This window comes from Vombatus ursinus, unplaced genomic scaffold (assembly GCF_900497805.2).
Source record: "Vombatus ursinus unplaced genomic scaffold, bare-nosed wombat genome assembly UNPS02014812.1, whole genome shotgun sequence".
NCBI classification, from domain to species: Eukaryota; Metazoa; Chordata; class Mammalia; order Diprotodontia; family Vombatidae; genus Vombatus; species Vombatus ursinus.
The window spans coordinates 20593406-20610738 of NW_020954590.1; positions in this window are offsets into that span (position 1 = coordinate 20593406).

Here is a 17333-nt window from a genome sequence, read left to right on the forward strand (position 1 = left end):
TCTCTGACACAAGGGTTACATACATACATACAAGCAAATGTATACACACATTGGAGAGAGGTAATTGACTGATATTGGAAAAACACGCTAGGTAGGGAATCATGAACAATAAATACTATAAAGATGCTCCCAGACCTTCAGTGTTACTCCTGTAAATCTGAGGGAACAGTAGTACAGTAGTACATCTATAGCATGCATGCATGTATATAATCACTATATGCATATACATGACACATAATATAGTGCAACATACACATACATGCTACATGTGTGTATAACATATGTCTATATGTATACAAGCACATAAAGCATACATATATACATGCACACACGCAATGCAATATGTACATATACATACCATATAGCATAATACATATATGTATATGTACACATATATACAGCATATATGCACACAACATAATATACATGTATATAACCCTCGTGTCAGATAATCTAGTGACTTGTAGGGCCAAGGTAAAGTATAGTGTATATGTACATATGATGTGTGTATAATGCATGTACATATATGTGGATATATGTGTATATGTTTATATAGACACATGTAATATGTATATATTTGTCAAAAGCTATAGATACATGGGAAAAGGCTAGGGGAATATGAAAGAGGAGATGTCCTGCAGAAGAGGGACTGGACTTATTCCGTATGGCCTTAGAGGGCTGAGTGAGTTGAAAATAAAGAGAACAGACTGCAGTTAATACATGGAAGAACTTGCTTATAGTTAGTGGTATCCAGAAATTGAATAATTGTAGCTAACATTTATATTGTATTTTAAAGTTTGCACACTGCTTTACATATATTACTATCTCATTTTTTTCTTGCAACAACTCTAGGAAGTAAGTGCTAACTTTATCTCCATTTACAGATGAGGAAACTGAAGCAGGCAGAGATTTAGTGACTTTCCCATGGTTATACATTTAGTCAACATCTGAGGCAGAGTTTGAATTCAGGTCCTCCTGACTTCAAGTCCAACACTTTATCCGCTGACCCACTTACCTGCCAAAATGGGGTGTTTAGTGAGGTGAGTTCTTAATTACTGTAATAATAATAATAGCTAACATTTATATAGCACTTATTATGTGCCAGGCATTGTGCTGGTACAATTATTATTTCTCTTGATCCTCACAATAACCTCGGGAGATAGATACTATTATTATACCCATTTTATAGATGAGGAAACTGAGACAAATAGCTGCCCAGGATTACACAGTTAATGAGTGTCCTTGGATTTCAATTCAGGTCTTCCTAACTTCAGATCCAACACTCTATTCACTATGCCATTTACCTGCTAGACTGGGCTGTCTGGTGAGGGAGTGAGTTTTTAATTGCTGTAGATGCTAAACCAGAGTTTGCAAAACTAAAATTTGTCAGAGATGTTGTGGAAGGGATTCATTCCTAGGTGGGGAGCTGGGGACCTCCAGGTCTTCTAGATCTCCAGTTCTATTCCTGATAGTATAACAATTTGCAGGGAGAATTTCAGTATCCTAGCAAAATCCCTAGCAATGCAGCAAGTACATGTAGACTGTATCTCTCCACTGGTAAATATTCATGGAAGCAGGTCATTGATGGGTGAACCTCTGTTCTATTTGACTTTGGCACATTCTGCCCAGTGACTTTATCGAATGAGTGGATGACTTTGTAATTTCTTCGTCCTAGTGTCATAGGGATGCTTATTACCAGAGCTCTTGCCCTGGAGTTTTTTGGCTTGCATTATATTTTAGCTCATAAAGACAGAACTAGACCAAAGGACAGGTTTCTATTCTGGGGGAAAAAAAACACTGGACAATGTTATAAACGGTGGGACGTAATTCTTGCAAAACTGGAAACTACAGAGGCACTTGCTGCAAAGAGACACCAGGGTCAACCTACTTTATGAGAGAATTGATAAAAATGCAAATTTGAAAAACCAAGAGGCACAACTGTAGGAGAATAGGAAAGAAGAGCTGTCCTGTAGAAGAGGGACCGGACTTACTCTGTGTGGCCTTAGAGGGCTGAATGAGTGGAAACTAAAGAGAACAGACTGTAGTTCAATACAAGGGAGAACTTGCTTACAGTTAGTGGGATCCAGAAATTGAATAATAGTAGTTAACATTTATATTGCATTTTAAAGTTTGCATGCTGCTTTACATATATTAGTATCTCATTTCTTGCAACAACTCTAGGAAGTAAGTGCTAACATTATCTCCACTTACAGGAGGAAATTGAATCAAGCAGACATTCAGTGACTTGCCCAAGGTCATACGTCTAATCAATGTCTGAGGCAGAGTTTGTCGCAGAGTATTATTAAGAAGAAATACAAACCAACTTCATTTATTTATTCATTCCTCAAATAGAGACTAAACCTACTATGGGTAAAGCACTGCACTTTGCTCCTCAGCTATGAGTTCTACTCTTAGAAAGGGTAGAAAATTCCTAGGTTGAAAATGCCAGGAGCCTGAGAGAAATGATAGGTATTTTGAAGTGTAAAGTTTGAACAGAGATACATGAAGTAATTTAGAGCACTTCTCTCTTAGAATTGGACTTAACAGAACTTTCTGAATATGATGAAACCTGTTAGAATGATAAAGCGGAGACTGAGAAGCCAGGAGATGAATTTCAAATTTGGAGTTGTCTCTTAAACTTGGCTTTACAGAGTATTATTAAGAATAGGAGTTTAAGCACCGGCCCTGAAGTCAGGAGGACCTGAGTTCAAATCTGGCCTCAGACACATAACACTTACTAGCTCTGTGACCCTGGGCAAGTCACTTAACCCCATTGCCTAGCCAAAAAATAAAATAAAATAAGAATAGGAGTTTCAAGTTTGTCAGAGTCTTGCCTGTGACATGCACTGGCTGCATGACCCAGGGCCTCGGGACTTAACCTCTCAGAGCCTCTGGCCTATAAGTTGTAGGCCTATAAGGTGCAGAACAGGTACCCAACTGTATTCTTCCACCTTATTTCTCAACGTGTACTCTTCAAACCAGTGACACTGGCCTCCTGCCTGTTCCATGAACAAGACACTACATCTCTCCCCTCTGGGCATTTTCTGTGGTTGTCCTTCATGTCTGGAACATTCTTCCATCTTCACTCCAACTACTGACCTCCCTGGCTTCCTTTAATTCCCAACTAAAATCTTAACTTCTGTAGGAAGCCTTTTCCAACACCTTTTAATTTGAGTGACTTTAATTCTAGTTAATTATTTCCTATTTAAGTTGTATTTAGCTTACTTTGAATATATTTGTTTATATTGTTTATATTTGATTTATATTTGTTTATATTGTTATATATGTTTAGATTCTAAGCTCCTTGAGGACAGGGTCTCCAGCCTTTAGCACAGCACCTGGCACATAGTAAACGCTTAATTAACGTTTATTGATGGAGTGGTTAGGGGGATTTTGCTCAAGTTCCCTTTAACAACAAAATGATAGGGAAGGTCTCAAAAAGAAAAAAAGGAAATGTTAAGGCAAAAAGTTTTCTCTGAGGCTTGTTATGACTATCCTTGAAATATTTTAGAATTTTTTTCACATTGAGATGATTGAGGTTATAATATAAGAATCATTATATGAATTGAGCAGGAAATGATAAATCAAACAAGGTCCTCTGGTCCATCTATGAATGTGTTAAAATCTAGGGCAACCTTGGAAGTAATCCTCTGTTCTGGATATGCTTTCAACCAGTCCAACTAGGGAACCAGATTTTAGCCCTTAGAATATTCTTTATTGAGCTCAAACACTCTGAGGGAGGCTTTAATTATTCTTCCTGAGCTTTGGGTGTCGTCTGACCTTTACCCATTTTGCTAATCTGGTGGTGATATCAGTGGAATACATTATAGCTAGGCCTGATGAATTACATCTCATTGCTATGCCAACATTCTAACGATGCTACCTATTTCAAGAAAAAACAAGAAAACTGGAGTCAGAGGACCTGAGTGCGAATCCTGATCCTACTACCTACTTATTTAACATCCCTGGGCTTCAATTTTTTCATCTATAAAATAAGGAGATTAGACTGGATGGTTTCTAATGTTCTTTGAAACTCAGAATCCTCTAAGCCTATTATCTTATGACCCCAAAGTTCTAGGTGTTTGAGAAACAAAGGTGTCAGAGCAGAGAGGGTCAACAGACAGAATTTTTGGATTCAGTAAGAAAGGGATGATGGATAGTGGATCTCAGTAGTTTCAGCATGTGCTTCCAAGCTCAGCCTTCTCAACAGAGAGTGAGGCAGAGTAAAATGCAGAGCATCATACCCTTTGTTACCAAATACCAATGTGGAGGAAGTTTGCCACAGGTTAAGATGTAGCTGGATATGAGGCTTTGTTGGAATCATGTTGGTGCTTCTGTTATGCTTGTGTTTACACAGTCACTTGTATCAGCTTTCTCTTCCCAGATGGGTAGGTAGGTGGCATAGGGGATAGAATGCTAGGCCTGGAAGCCCTGAGTTTCAAATCCAGCCTCATTCACTTACTAGCTCTGTGACCCTGGGCAAGTCACTTAACCTCTTTCTGTTTCAATTTCTTCAACTGGAAAGTGGGGATGATAATAACAGCACCCAACTCTCAGGGGCATTGTGAAGATTCGATGAAATAATATTTATAAAGTGCTTAGCACAGTGCCCAGCACATAGTAGATGCTTATTAAGGGCTTATTTCCTTCCTTCCCTAGTGATATTACTCTAAAGGAAATTCTGCACGTTCCAATGTGCAGAGCAGATAAACTGACTTCTTAGGCACACACTGGTGCCCAACAAATTTATTGGGCATCTGTGTGATGAATGAATAACCCAAGGGAATTAATTTCTCTCACTGGGCAAAGCACTGTGGAGGATGGGATACAAAGATGAGTAAAACACAATTTTTGTTTCTGTGCATTAGATAAACCCAACTGATACTCCAGTTTGTGAATTATCCAGGCATTTTGTTATCTGCTGCTGGGCTTTGTTTGTAGAGTATTATTTATACATAATATCATATTATATATATAGAATATTCTTTATATATGAAATATATAATATATAAAGTGCCAAGCATCCTGCAGTTTGTGGGTGTCTGTTCTGTCCCTCTAGAGGCTCCTCCCCACTTTTTGTGGCACTGCACTGTCTTCTTACCTATTTGGCTCTCTTTCTTGACTCCTTTCCTTCCTTCTATAGACTAAATGGAACTTAAAGTCTAAGATACACACACACACACACACACACACACTCATTTATATAGAAAGAGGAACTCATGGGGGACGTAAATGATAGAGTGCTCTTCCTGCAGTTAGGAAGACCTGAGTTCAAGTTCAGCCACAGACACTTACTGTGCGACCCTGGGCAAGTTACTTAATCTCTGTTTGCTTCAGTTTCCTCATACATAAAATAGGGATAATAATAACATCTACCTCCCAGGGTTGTTGCGAGGATCAAGTGAGATAATAATTGTAAAGCACTTAGTGCCTGCACATACTAAGTACTATATAAATGATTCTCCTCCTCCTCCTCCTTTCTTCTTCTCCTTCTCCTCCTTCCCCCTCTTCCTCTTTCTCTTCTTTTTCCTTCTCCTTCTCTTCCTTTTCCTTCTCCTCCTCCTCTTTCTCCTCTCTTAATTTCAAAATCCTCACCATCTTGGGCCTCTTTGCATCATATGACATTTTTGGCCTCCCTCCTTGTCTCCTCTCTGATATTTCTGAATTTTGATAACACCTGCTCTCTCTTGGTTCTCTTCCTACTTGTCTGACCACTCCTGAGTCTTGTTTGCCGGATCATCCATTTCTCTCCCCCACCCCTGCCGTCGACTGTGAATGTACCCCAACTTTCTGTCCTGGCCTTCTCTCTCTATACGCTATTATTTCGTGACCCCATAGTTTCCCATGAGTTTAATTCTCATCTCTCTATTACCTCCTTATTAAATAAACTGCAGTGGCTTCCTATTGCCTTCAGGAGCAAATACAAAATGCTCTATTTGGCATTCAAAGACCTTCTTAACCTAACCCCTCCTATCTTTCCAGTCTTCATACACTTTACTCCCCAACACATATTCTTCAATCCAGTGACACTGACCTGTTCCATGAATAAGACATTTCATGTCTTGACTCTGGGCATTTTCTCTAACTGTCCCCCTGCCTGGAATACTCTTCTTCCTACACTCCAACTATTGACACCCCTGGCTTCAAGTCCCAAATAAAATTCTGCCTTCTGCAGGAGACCTTCCCTAAATCCTCTTAATTTCAGTGTTTTTCCTCTTTTAATTATTTCCTATATATCTCGTATATAACTTCCTTTGTATATATTTGTTTGTAGTTGTCCCCACCATTAGATTGTAAGTTCCTTGAGGGCAGGGACTATCTTTTGTATCCCCAGTGCTTAGCATAGTACCTGGCACAAAGTAGGCATTTAATAAGTATTTATTGATTGGTTATTACCCTCTCCTTTTTAGCTTTTGATTGTTGTTCAGTCATGTTCAACTCTTTGTGACCCCATTTGGAGTTTTCTTGATAAAGATACTAGAGTAGCTTGCCATTTCTTTCTCCAGCTCATTTTACAGATGAAGAAACTGAGGCAAATAGGTTTAAATGACTTGCCCAAGGTCACACAGCTAGTAAGTATCTGAGGCCAAATTTGAACTCAGGTTTTCCTGACTCTAGGCCCAGCACTCTATCTCCTACCTATCTACTACCACAATATATACTATATATATTGACAAATTCAGAATTGAAACTCCTAGAGGTTAAGTGACTTGCTAAGGGCCATACAGTGAGTAAGTATTAAAGCAGTATTCAATACCACAATGCCCTTCATACAGAGCCACAAAATATGGGTAGACCATAAAAATTAATCAATAGAAGTAAAAAATTCTGTATTCATTGACATTATTAACTTCCATGGCAATTTCAGATTTCAAGACATTTCTAAGGCTCCTTGTAGAACTAGTTGAGTACTAAGTATACCATAAGCCAACATTTCTTTGGAATGACCTTATCCTCTCACATCTCTAGCCATCTATTTTATTTAGGGGCTCTTTCTTAAGAATAAATGAAACAATTACTAAAGGAATCTGGAAGAGATAAAGTAGTGAGTCACCTGTCTCACTAAACTGAATTGTCATTTATGTAATCCCTGAATTTTGGAGTGAAGACCTACAATATCTACTATAAATAAAAAGTATTTTAGTGGGATATAGCTCTTAAATGCAAATTCAATTCCTATGATATCATTCCTTCTGACCAAGAAGAGTTTAAAGATGAAAGTTATGAGTAAATATTAATGGATATCTCATATGGAGTCTATCAATGAAATGATAATCATGTTTCAGAAAATATGTGCAAGGCACATCCTGGTTAAAAAATGCCCATGTGATAACTGGAATTAGAAAGGTTATTTGAATTTAAAGTGACTTTGACTTATAAAGATGTTTTAATGTCTAAAAAAAATTTGTCCATCATTATCCATGATGATGATAGGAAGGTGCCTGAGTGCTATATAGAATCCTGAAAAAGGAAATTTGTTACATTCCTTAGTCATTATTCACATTCTTGTATCTGAGCCTGTGAATTATGTGTACAGGCATTTTGTTATTTTCTGCTGTTTGACTTCTGATCATTTCCCTCATCCAATACATAGTACCTTGCATTTATTGGGTGCCCATTTACTTTTTGATATTCCTTGTTTGGAGCCTGTGACACTATTTAATTGATCAACACACATTTATTAAGCACTTACTATGTACCAGGTAATGTGCTTTGATTCTGGAGCCACAAAAATAAAAACGAACAGAATCTTCACTTAAGGAGTTTACACTCAACCAGGTAATATATTATGTATATAATGTATACTAAATATACTTTGCATATAATGCATATTATATATGATAATATATCAACACATAATGTGTATAATATAGGTATGTAATGTATGCTATATGTACGCATGATAATGTACTATATAATGTATACTATAATGCATATAATATATACGAAGTAGATATTGCACACACACATAATGTATATTATACATGTACTATATAATCTATACTAAGTATACATTGTATATAATATATATAATATGCATATATAATATATCTTATATATAGTAATTATTCTAAGTATATAAAAATATACTCAAGGTAATTTCATGGTGAAGAGGTATATTGCTGTTGTTTTCTTCCTACTCCTTTGTTGTTTTTTTTTTTGGGTCCCTTCCCTGACTTCTTTTCCTTACTCAACCTGTAAATGGATATATTCTCTAAGGCTCAGAGGTCTCTTCTCTTTTCTTTCTCTTTGCTGATTGCCTTGGGAAAATTATCCTATTGTTAGTGGCAATCTCCTTATGGAAGATTCCCAAATCTTCATCCTCCCAGCCATTTCTCACATCCAACTCCCGCATCTCCCAACCCTATAGATCATCAATCTTGCTTTTCCATATAGTGCTACTCCTCGATACTCAGCACAGTGTGATGTGACAGAAAAAGCACAAGATTTCTGGTCAGGTGACCTGGGTTCAAACCTCAGATGTTCATTCTATGAATGAATTTAGGCAAGTCACTTCACCTCTGTGGATATCAGTTTCCTCACCTGAAAATGGGGGGTGGGGATAAGACTAGATGAGCTCCGAGGTCCTTTCCAACTCTCAATCTATGATTCTGTGGTGGTATGATCCTATGATCCTGAGCTGGCGGTGCTGGTTGTCAATGCCTTCCACCAGGCTCTGCTTTACCCATCTGATCTCATTTCTCACTTCTCACTAACAAGAACTTCTATTTTAGCTGGTCCAGTCTTCCTACTTGACCCTCCTCTCTCTCCTTGCCTACATACATACAATACTCGCTTCTGCTTCTGTTTCCTTCCCCTTATCAGAAATGCTATTCCTTCCTTCCTTCTCTTCACCCTCCCTCCCTCCCTCCCTTCCTTCTTCCCTCCTTCCCTTCCTCTCCCTTCCTCCCTCCTTCCCTTCTTTCCTCTTTAATTCATCCCAACCCTACTCATGTTTCAAAACCCACCTCAAGTCATCCCTCCAGCTTTATAGATTTGACTGCATTCCCTTTATAGCCACTTATCTTCTCTGTGAAACTTTTCTTGTTGACTCCAGCCCATACTGGTCTTTCTGTTCCACAGCTTCTTCTGTATTTATTGTCTGCACTGCATAATATTGTTTTGTGATGTGCTGTCTTTTTCTCTGATTGTTTTTGACAATTTAATATTTGATTATGTCATTACGTGATGCTGAAGTATATAAAGACAGGAAAATTTAATTTTTCCTAGCATGTGTGGCATTGCCAGGACAATGTTCCTACTATATGAATTCATAGGCAGTTCACTTTCCATGTGAACATACTTTTAGAGATAAACAGATAGTGAAGACCATGACTGGATTATCTGTAAGAACTCTGACTAGTTCCCAACTCCCTCAACACTCCTCACCTCCAAATTGCCTGAGTTGATCGTGCCATGCTGGGATTACCACCTATTCCTCTTTTACTAGAGGGTCTACTCTCTTCCAGCCACCACTACTGGATTCCTTGTACTCTCTACTGATGCAATGTTTTACTTGCCAACTCCCCAGCTCAACCCAGCAATACTTCAGATGGCATTAGGAAGCTCCTGTGAGCAGAAAGAGGGATCTCTACAGCCATTAGGGCTCAATGGGAGTGACAGAGTCCCTTCTAGAAAGGAGAAATTATAATTTAATGAATACCACTGCATTGTGGATTAAATTGGCTTCCATAGCCTAGATGAAACCTTAACAATTTATGGCATTGTATCTATGGGAATGACTTTAAAACTTTGAGAACACAGCTGTATATTTGTATATATGATAGTTTTGTCCCTTGGTGACCGTAGCCCCAAACTCATCCACTCAGATTCCATCAGGACCTCCCCTTCTCCAAAATGTACCCTAAGACTCCTAGGCTTTGTCCTTAGCCCTGCCACTGAACCCTTAATAACATTAGGCCTTTTCATTCTCCCTAAACCTGAAACCTTCTATATGTGTTGTCTTCAATAAAAATGTTAACTTTCTGAGAGCAGGGACCATCTTGCTTTTCTGTTTGTAGCCTGTGTGCTTAGCATGTCAATTATCCAAAAATTTGTTAGAACTTTCTCTGTCAAAATCATAACAGCTAATAATTTCTTAACTCGCTTTAAAAATGATTTCATGCTTCAAATGGTGGAGGAAGGAATGAGGGGACATTTTATCTGCATATGATTTTTCTAAGTGCTCGTTTTTTATTTAGTTGTTTTTCAGCCACACTCTTCATTTGTTTTTGTTTTTTTGTTTTTTTGGTGGCAAAGATATTAGAGTGGTTTGCCATTTCCTTCTCCAGCTCATTAAACAGATGAGGAAACTAAGGCAAACAGGGTTAAGTGACACAACTAGTAAATGTCTGAGGCTGGATTTGGACTCAGGTCTTTCTGACTCCAGGCTCGGTGCTCTAGCCACTGTGCCACCTATAGACACTGGTTGCTGGGTTGAAAATGGTGATGATCTTGTGGGGAAGTGACCAGTACATCTTAGAATTTGTGATAGAGAAGGGAAAAAAAAGCTTGGCATAGCCTGACATGCATCCTATATTTTGGGAAAGCAGATTTCAAAAGGTATAGAGAAAATATAAGTAGTATGCTCTAAGCTAACATTCTACAGGGGAGCTCTGGAGGAATACAAAGCTCTTCAGAATGACATTCTGAAGGCAGAAAGAAAAACAACTGATGAGTTGGGAAAAGGAGGCATTTTCTAAACATACTGATGTATATGATCTGGGAACTCATCCAGAATTTCAATTTTTAAAAGACATACAGAAAATGGAAGCAGGGTCAGGCAAAGGATGATGAATACAAAAGATAATTCTGCAAGAAGAGCTTCAGGAGAGCCAAGGTCAGAATGATCTGAGGCTTGTAAGGAAAGCTAAGGACAATAAAACTTTTTTTAAAAAAACCTCTGTTGTGGAAAGAGTGAGATCAAGAAAGAGTCATGATATTTGCTCAGGGTAGGTGGGATAATGATAACAGATAATGGAGAGAAGGCTTAACTCTTATTTTGCTTTATTTTACTTGCCAAGAGAATGCTCTTTGATTGTAAAAAAAACAGAACAAAACAGACTAACTGGGAGCTGAGTGCCCAGCTGTCCTTGATGAGTTCAATTCACCAGGATAAGCTAAAGAAAGAACAGGAAAAGAGGCTTGCTGAGCTACTGTCAGTGATCTTTGAAAGATTACAAAGAACCAGAGCAGAATTGCAAGGATGAAGAAGGGAAAATCTTGATCTGTTTTCAAAAAAGAGGAGAGAAATGAATGTGCAAACTATAGGCCAGTGAACTTGACTTCGGTTACTGGTAAAATTCTAGTATGATTTATTTTTTAAAGGACTGGTCAATAAACAACCAGGAAAGAAAGCTGTGATCACAAAGATTTAACATGGCTTTATTAAGAGTAGGTCATGTGCTAGATTAACTGTATTTTCTTTTTTTTCACAGGGTTCCTAGATTGGTCAGTCAGGGGAATGTGGTATATATAGTTTAACCTAGATTTCAGCAAAGCATTTGAAAATGTCTGACACTATAAAATGTGGCTACCTGACCATATAATAAAGTGGATTTACAATTGGTTGAATGACCAAACCCAAAGAGTGGCCATTAATGGTTCAATATTGATTCGAGTTTTTCAGAGATCTGTGCTTGACACTTTGCTATTTACATTTTTTTAATCAATGACTTTGATAAATGAATGCATTGACAGCATTTTTATCAGATGCTACATCTGGGAGGGAGAGTTAACCATTGGATGACCAAGTCAGGATTCAAAAAGATCTTTATAGATTCCAACATTGTGTTGAATTTAGTTTGATGGAATTTAGTGGGCATAAATCCAAAGTTTTATTCTTAGTTTTAAAAATTTGACTTCACAAATACCAGATGGGAGAGGTATGTCTAGATAGCAATTTATCTGAAAAACCTTTGGGGAATTTTATGAGTTCAAGAGGAGTTAACAGTATGACAAGACAACCAAAAAAGATAATGTAGTTTTGGGTTGCATAAACTGAAGCTTAATGTCCAGGATAAGGAAGGTCAGTCTTGCCTGAAGCCTGTCCTGTTTAGCTCACATCTGTAGTATTATGCCACTTCTTAGGAAAGATGTTGATAAATTGACAGATGTCCAGAGGATGTCAACCAGTTTGTTGAAGGACCTTGAGATCACGACATATGTGAATTGGCTGGAGGAATTGATATATTTAGCACACGGAAGAAAAGATCTGGGGAATGGACAGTAACAAGAAAGCTGTTTAAGTATTTGAAGAACTGTCAGTTCTAAATGGGATTGTTCTATGCTCCAGAGGATAGAACAAGAAGCAATAGATATAAATTGCAAAGAGGCCAAATTTAGACTTGACATTAGTAAAATCTTCCTTACAGTTAAAACTGTCCCAAAATGGGAAGGGCTACCTTGGGAAGTAGTGGGTGTCTGCTCACTGGAGCAGATGTTGGCTGCTGCAACAAGCAAATGTTGCCTGACCACTTGCAAGGTATATGATATGGAAGGATGAATGTTTAATTATTAGTTACTGGGCTAGAGAGCCTTCGAGGTACTACATTACACTGAGATGATGTGTTTGGCTCATATTTGTGGAATGATTTATATTTTACCAAGTGCTTTATATACATTTTATCATTTGATTTTCACAACAATACCATGAAGTAGGTAATGCTAAGTATTATCATCCTTGTTTTATAGATGAGGAAACTAAAGATCAAAATGACTAATTCACTTGTGTTAAGTTACATTACTGATAATTGGCAGAATCACAAATCCAGGCCTTCTTTCAAATCCAGTGTTCTCTCTAGTATACTATGCCTGTTGCTTTGATTATTCTATTTCTAGTTAGATTTCATGGGAAGTCCTACTAATTTATACAAATGCTGCACTGGGAAGGGTATTTGGCATGAACTCTTGAGTGATCATCCACAGATTAAAACGAAACTATAAAACTGATCTTCTCAGAGACTTGCTGACACTGAGATTTTGTTCAATTCAATTAAACTATTCAACAGACATTTATTAAGTACCTATGTTGGGTGAGGGGTCATGGCCTAATGGATAGGCAGCCAGACAGAGTCAGGAAGACGTAGGTTCAAGTTCTGCTGCTGACATATACTGGTTAGGTGACCCTTGGAAAGTCATTTAATATCTCAGTGCCCAGTCAACTCTCTAAAACTACAGGTTCATAACAACTGTTGATGCAAAAGACTTTTCCACTTCCCAAACCAACAATCTAGACAAAAAAAAGTTCCAGGCACTGTGATAGGCACTGGCAACATAAAGACAAAAAAAAAATGAAACAATACTTGTCCTCAATGAACTTATACTTTATTGAAGAGGTGGATACAATAGGTATGCAGATAAGTAAATAAAAAGGAAATTTGAGGAAGGAGGGAGTGTTGACAACTGGGGAAGTGAGGGAAGATTTCATGGAGTAGGTGCCACCTGAGCTAAGCCTTGAAAGAACAAATGGATTTTGATGGGCTGAGATGAAGAGGGAATGCTCTGTGTGTGTGTGTGTGTGTGTGTGTGTGTGTGTGTTTGTGTGTGTGTGTGTTAGGACTGGTGTGAGTAAACTCATATCATTGAAAGAAAGCTTGATGAGTTCAAGGAACTTGCTAGGAACATTGCGTGTAGGAAGAGCAGTCATGAGCAATGAAGCTCAAAGGGTTGATTAAAGGCAGATTCTGAAGATATTTATTTGTTAGCCTTAGGATTTATCCTATAAGCAATAGAGAGTCTCTGAAGGTTTTTTAGTAAGAGAATGATATGTCTATCATTGTATATCTTAGGTGTATAGCTTATATCAAGTGTCTATCTTAGGAAGATTTTGGTCACTGTGTGGATTGGAGAGCAGAGAGACTATAGCCAAGGAGACCAGTTAGTAGGTTATTGCAATAAATCCAGGAGAGACATGGCAAGGTCCTCATGGCAGCAGGACCTGTAAGATCTTAGCATGGCGGCAAAGTGAGTAGCAAGAAAGGGAGAAAAGCAAGGGATGGGTTGGAGCTAGGATTTGCAGCTAGTTCCCTGGATGGGTGGGTGAAGGGTTTAGGGGAATGGAAGAGTCAAGAATGACTTTGAGTTTTCATGCTTATGTGTCTGAGATACGGTGGTACCATAAACAAACATAGGGTAGTTGAGGGGACATTTATGACAGAAGATCATGAATTCAGTTTGGGACCTATTGAGGTTAAGATATTTAGCAAGATATTTAGTAAAGATATCCAGCAGATAGTTGGAGATGCAGAAACGGGAGCTCAGAGGAGTGATTAGGGCTCAATATGCTTTTAGCTCCTTTGACTTGAAAAATGTCATAAAACTCTTTGAATCTAGGCTGTCCACAACTATCTCTCTTTCATATCTCTGTTCTACTCATTCCATTCTGCTTAGTAAACACCCACACCTTCATTCTCACCACCTTTATTCTTGCATGTGTAGTTTCTAACAATGTTGAAACCTGTGAAAGCTAGAGGACATGTGGATATAGTCAGGCTGCTGTCTTTTTTTTTTGGCTAGGCAATGGGGTTAAGTGACTTGCCCAGGGTCACAGAGCTAGTAAGTGTTATGTGTTTGAGACCGGATTTGAACTCAGGTCCTCCTGAATCCAGGGCCGGTGCACTATCCACTGTGCCACCTAGCTGCCCCCATAAGATTTTGAGTTTTAAATTTTTCTCCCCTTCCCTCCCCACCTCACTCCCCAAGACAGTGTGCAATCTGATATAGGCTATACATATACATTCCTATTAAACATTTTCACATTAGTCATGTAAGGAAGAATTAGAACCAATAGGAGGAACCACAAGAAAGAGGAAACAAAACAAAACAGAAGGAAAAAAAAAGAGCAAATTGTATACTTTGATCTACATTCAAAATCCATAGTTCTTTCTTTGGATGTGGATAGCATTTTCCATCATGAGAGAAAGTCTCTGTTAAAGAAAATTTTATTTAAAAAAATAGTGATTATACTTTTCTTCTTGTTTGTTTACTTTTATGGTTTCTTTTTCTTTTTAAAAAGTTTATTGATGCCTTTTGTTTAAAAAATCACAGTCATTTCCTATATTCCCTTCCCACAATCTAACCCTTCTTTCTAACAATGAAGAAACAAATAAACAAAACAAACTATATAGTGACTATTTCTGATTGTGCTATCTACCATATTGTATACCTGCTACAACAAAATTTATGGGGAAAAAAGGGAAGCCATCAGTTCAAATTTCCTCATTCATCTTCATTATGAGAATCAGAGGATCCAAATAATATTACCTAAAACTGACTTTCTAAATTCTGAACAGGCACATAAATTATTGCTAATTGCATATTGTTTAATTAATTTATTCATTTTTGGTCCACAAACAGTGATTTCACACAGTGTAGAAAATTTCTCTGCTAATGGATATCAACAACTCATCTACAGCTTACAACCTTAGAGAATTTCCTCGGGGGCCATTGAGAAATTAAGTGGCATGCCGAGTGGACGGTGTGTTTGAAAGGCAGTATTTGAATCCAGGTTTTCCTGACTCGAAAGCTGGCCTTATATCCACAATGTCATTTTGCTAGTACAAATTATGGTAAGATAGAGTCAATTTTTTATATTTTCCACGGTCATTTTAAGTGCATTGGTATTTCATATTTAAAGTCTCAAAGGAAGAAACCCAGGTTATCTATAACTATATGAGCACCAAATCATACTAATTTAAAAAAAATGCAAATTAAAGCAATTCTGAGATTCCACTTCACACCCATCAGAGCAGCAAAGAAGACAAAAAAGGCAAATGATAAAAGTTGGAGGGGATATGAGAAAATAGGCACACTGATAATGCATTGTTGGTAGATCTGTGGATTGGTACAACCATTCTGGAAAACAATTTGGAATTACACACAAAAAGTTACTAAACAGTATGTGCCCTTTGACCCAGCTATTCCACTGCTGGACCTGTACCTGAAAGATAACAATGAAAGAAGAAGTTCTCTCTGTATAAAAATATTTGTAGAAGCTCTTTTTGTGGTGGCAAAAAGCTGGATACTTAAAAAAAGCTGAATACTAAGAGGATGCCTACCGATTAAGAAATTTTTTAATAAGTGGTGGTATATGAATGTGATAGAATACTATTGCTCTGTAAGAAATGTGGAAATTATGTTTAAAATAATGGAAAGGCTTGTATGAATTGATGCAGAGTGAAGTGAACAGAACCAGGAAAAACAATTTATACCATAACATCAACATTATAAAAATAAGGAATTTTGAAAGCTTTTTAAATTGATGAAGAATGAAGTGAGCAAAACTATCAGGACAATTTATACAATAAAAACAACACTGTAAAGAAAAAATAAAATAACTTTGAAAGTGTAAAAACTACGATCAATTCAATGGCCATTCATGACCTCAAAGGACTGATGATGAAACATGCTGTCTCTGAGAGAGAGGTGGTGAGTTTAGGGTACAGAATGAAACGTGGTATACACACACACACACACACACACATATATATATATGTATATTTGTATATAATCATGAGGGAATTTGTTTTGTTTAACTTGCATATTTGTTATAAGACATTTGTTTTCCTCTTCTTATTTTTAATGGCATGGGGGTGGGAAGAAGAGAAAATAGATTTAATTTAAAAAAATAGAGAGGTGGGAGGGTGCTACAGATGTGGAATGTTACATGCACTTTCAGAAGGGGTCAGAGTATTATTAGTTTTGCTTCATTGTTTTACTTTGTTATAAGAGACCTCTCACAGGGTAGAGGAATCCTATAAATTTTTGTAATGTAAAAAATTTCCTTTGATAAAAGTTAAAAATAAAACGTAGAGTATTATTTATAACTATTTTGTACTTTAGCACAATTTGACTTGTAAATGGCTATGGAAGAGTAGATTTGCTTTTATAAAATATTGGTCATAGCTATGATTTAATTAATGTTGAGTCACTGGTCAGAGATACAAATGCTAATTATAACATTGTTCCCATGAGAAAATATGACCCACTCTGTACAATGATCTGATTTATGATGTGATTCCTAGGAATTCATGATGAATAGGATTGGCCAGTTGCCTATAGTTTTTTGCTTTCTTGGCTTTTATTTCTGCATTCAGCCCTAAACACTTTTTTTATCTTCACATTTTCAGTGCTCTTGGGAATGAATTTGTAAAGGAGGTTTTTTTTGTGTTGTTGTTGGCTTGCTTTTCTTCTGGTATAGCGAGGCACACCTACGCTTGATAATTTAATATACCACTAGATATGGTACCCACTATCTACTCTTCCTTAGAGATGGTAGTTTCCTTTAAGTGTAATACTGCCAGGGGTATTAGGGATTGTTTTAGCTATAGCAG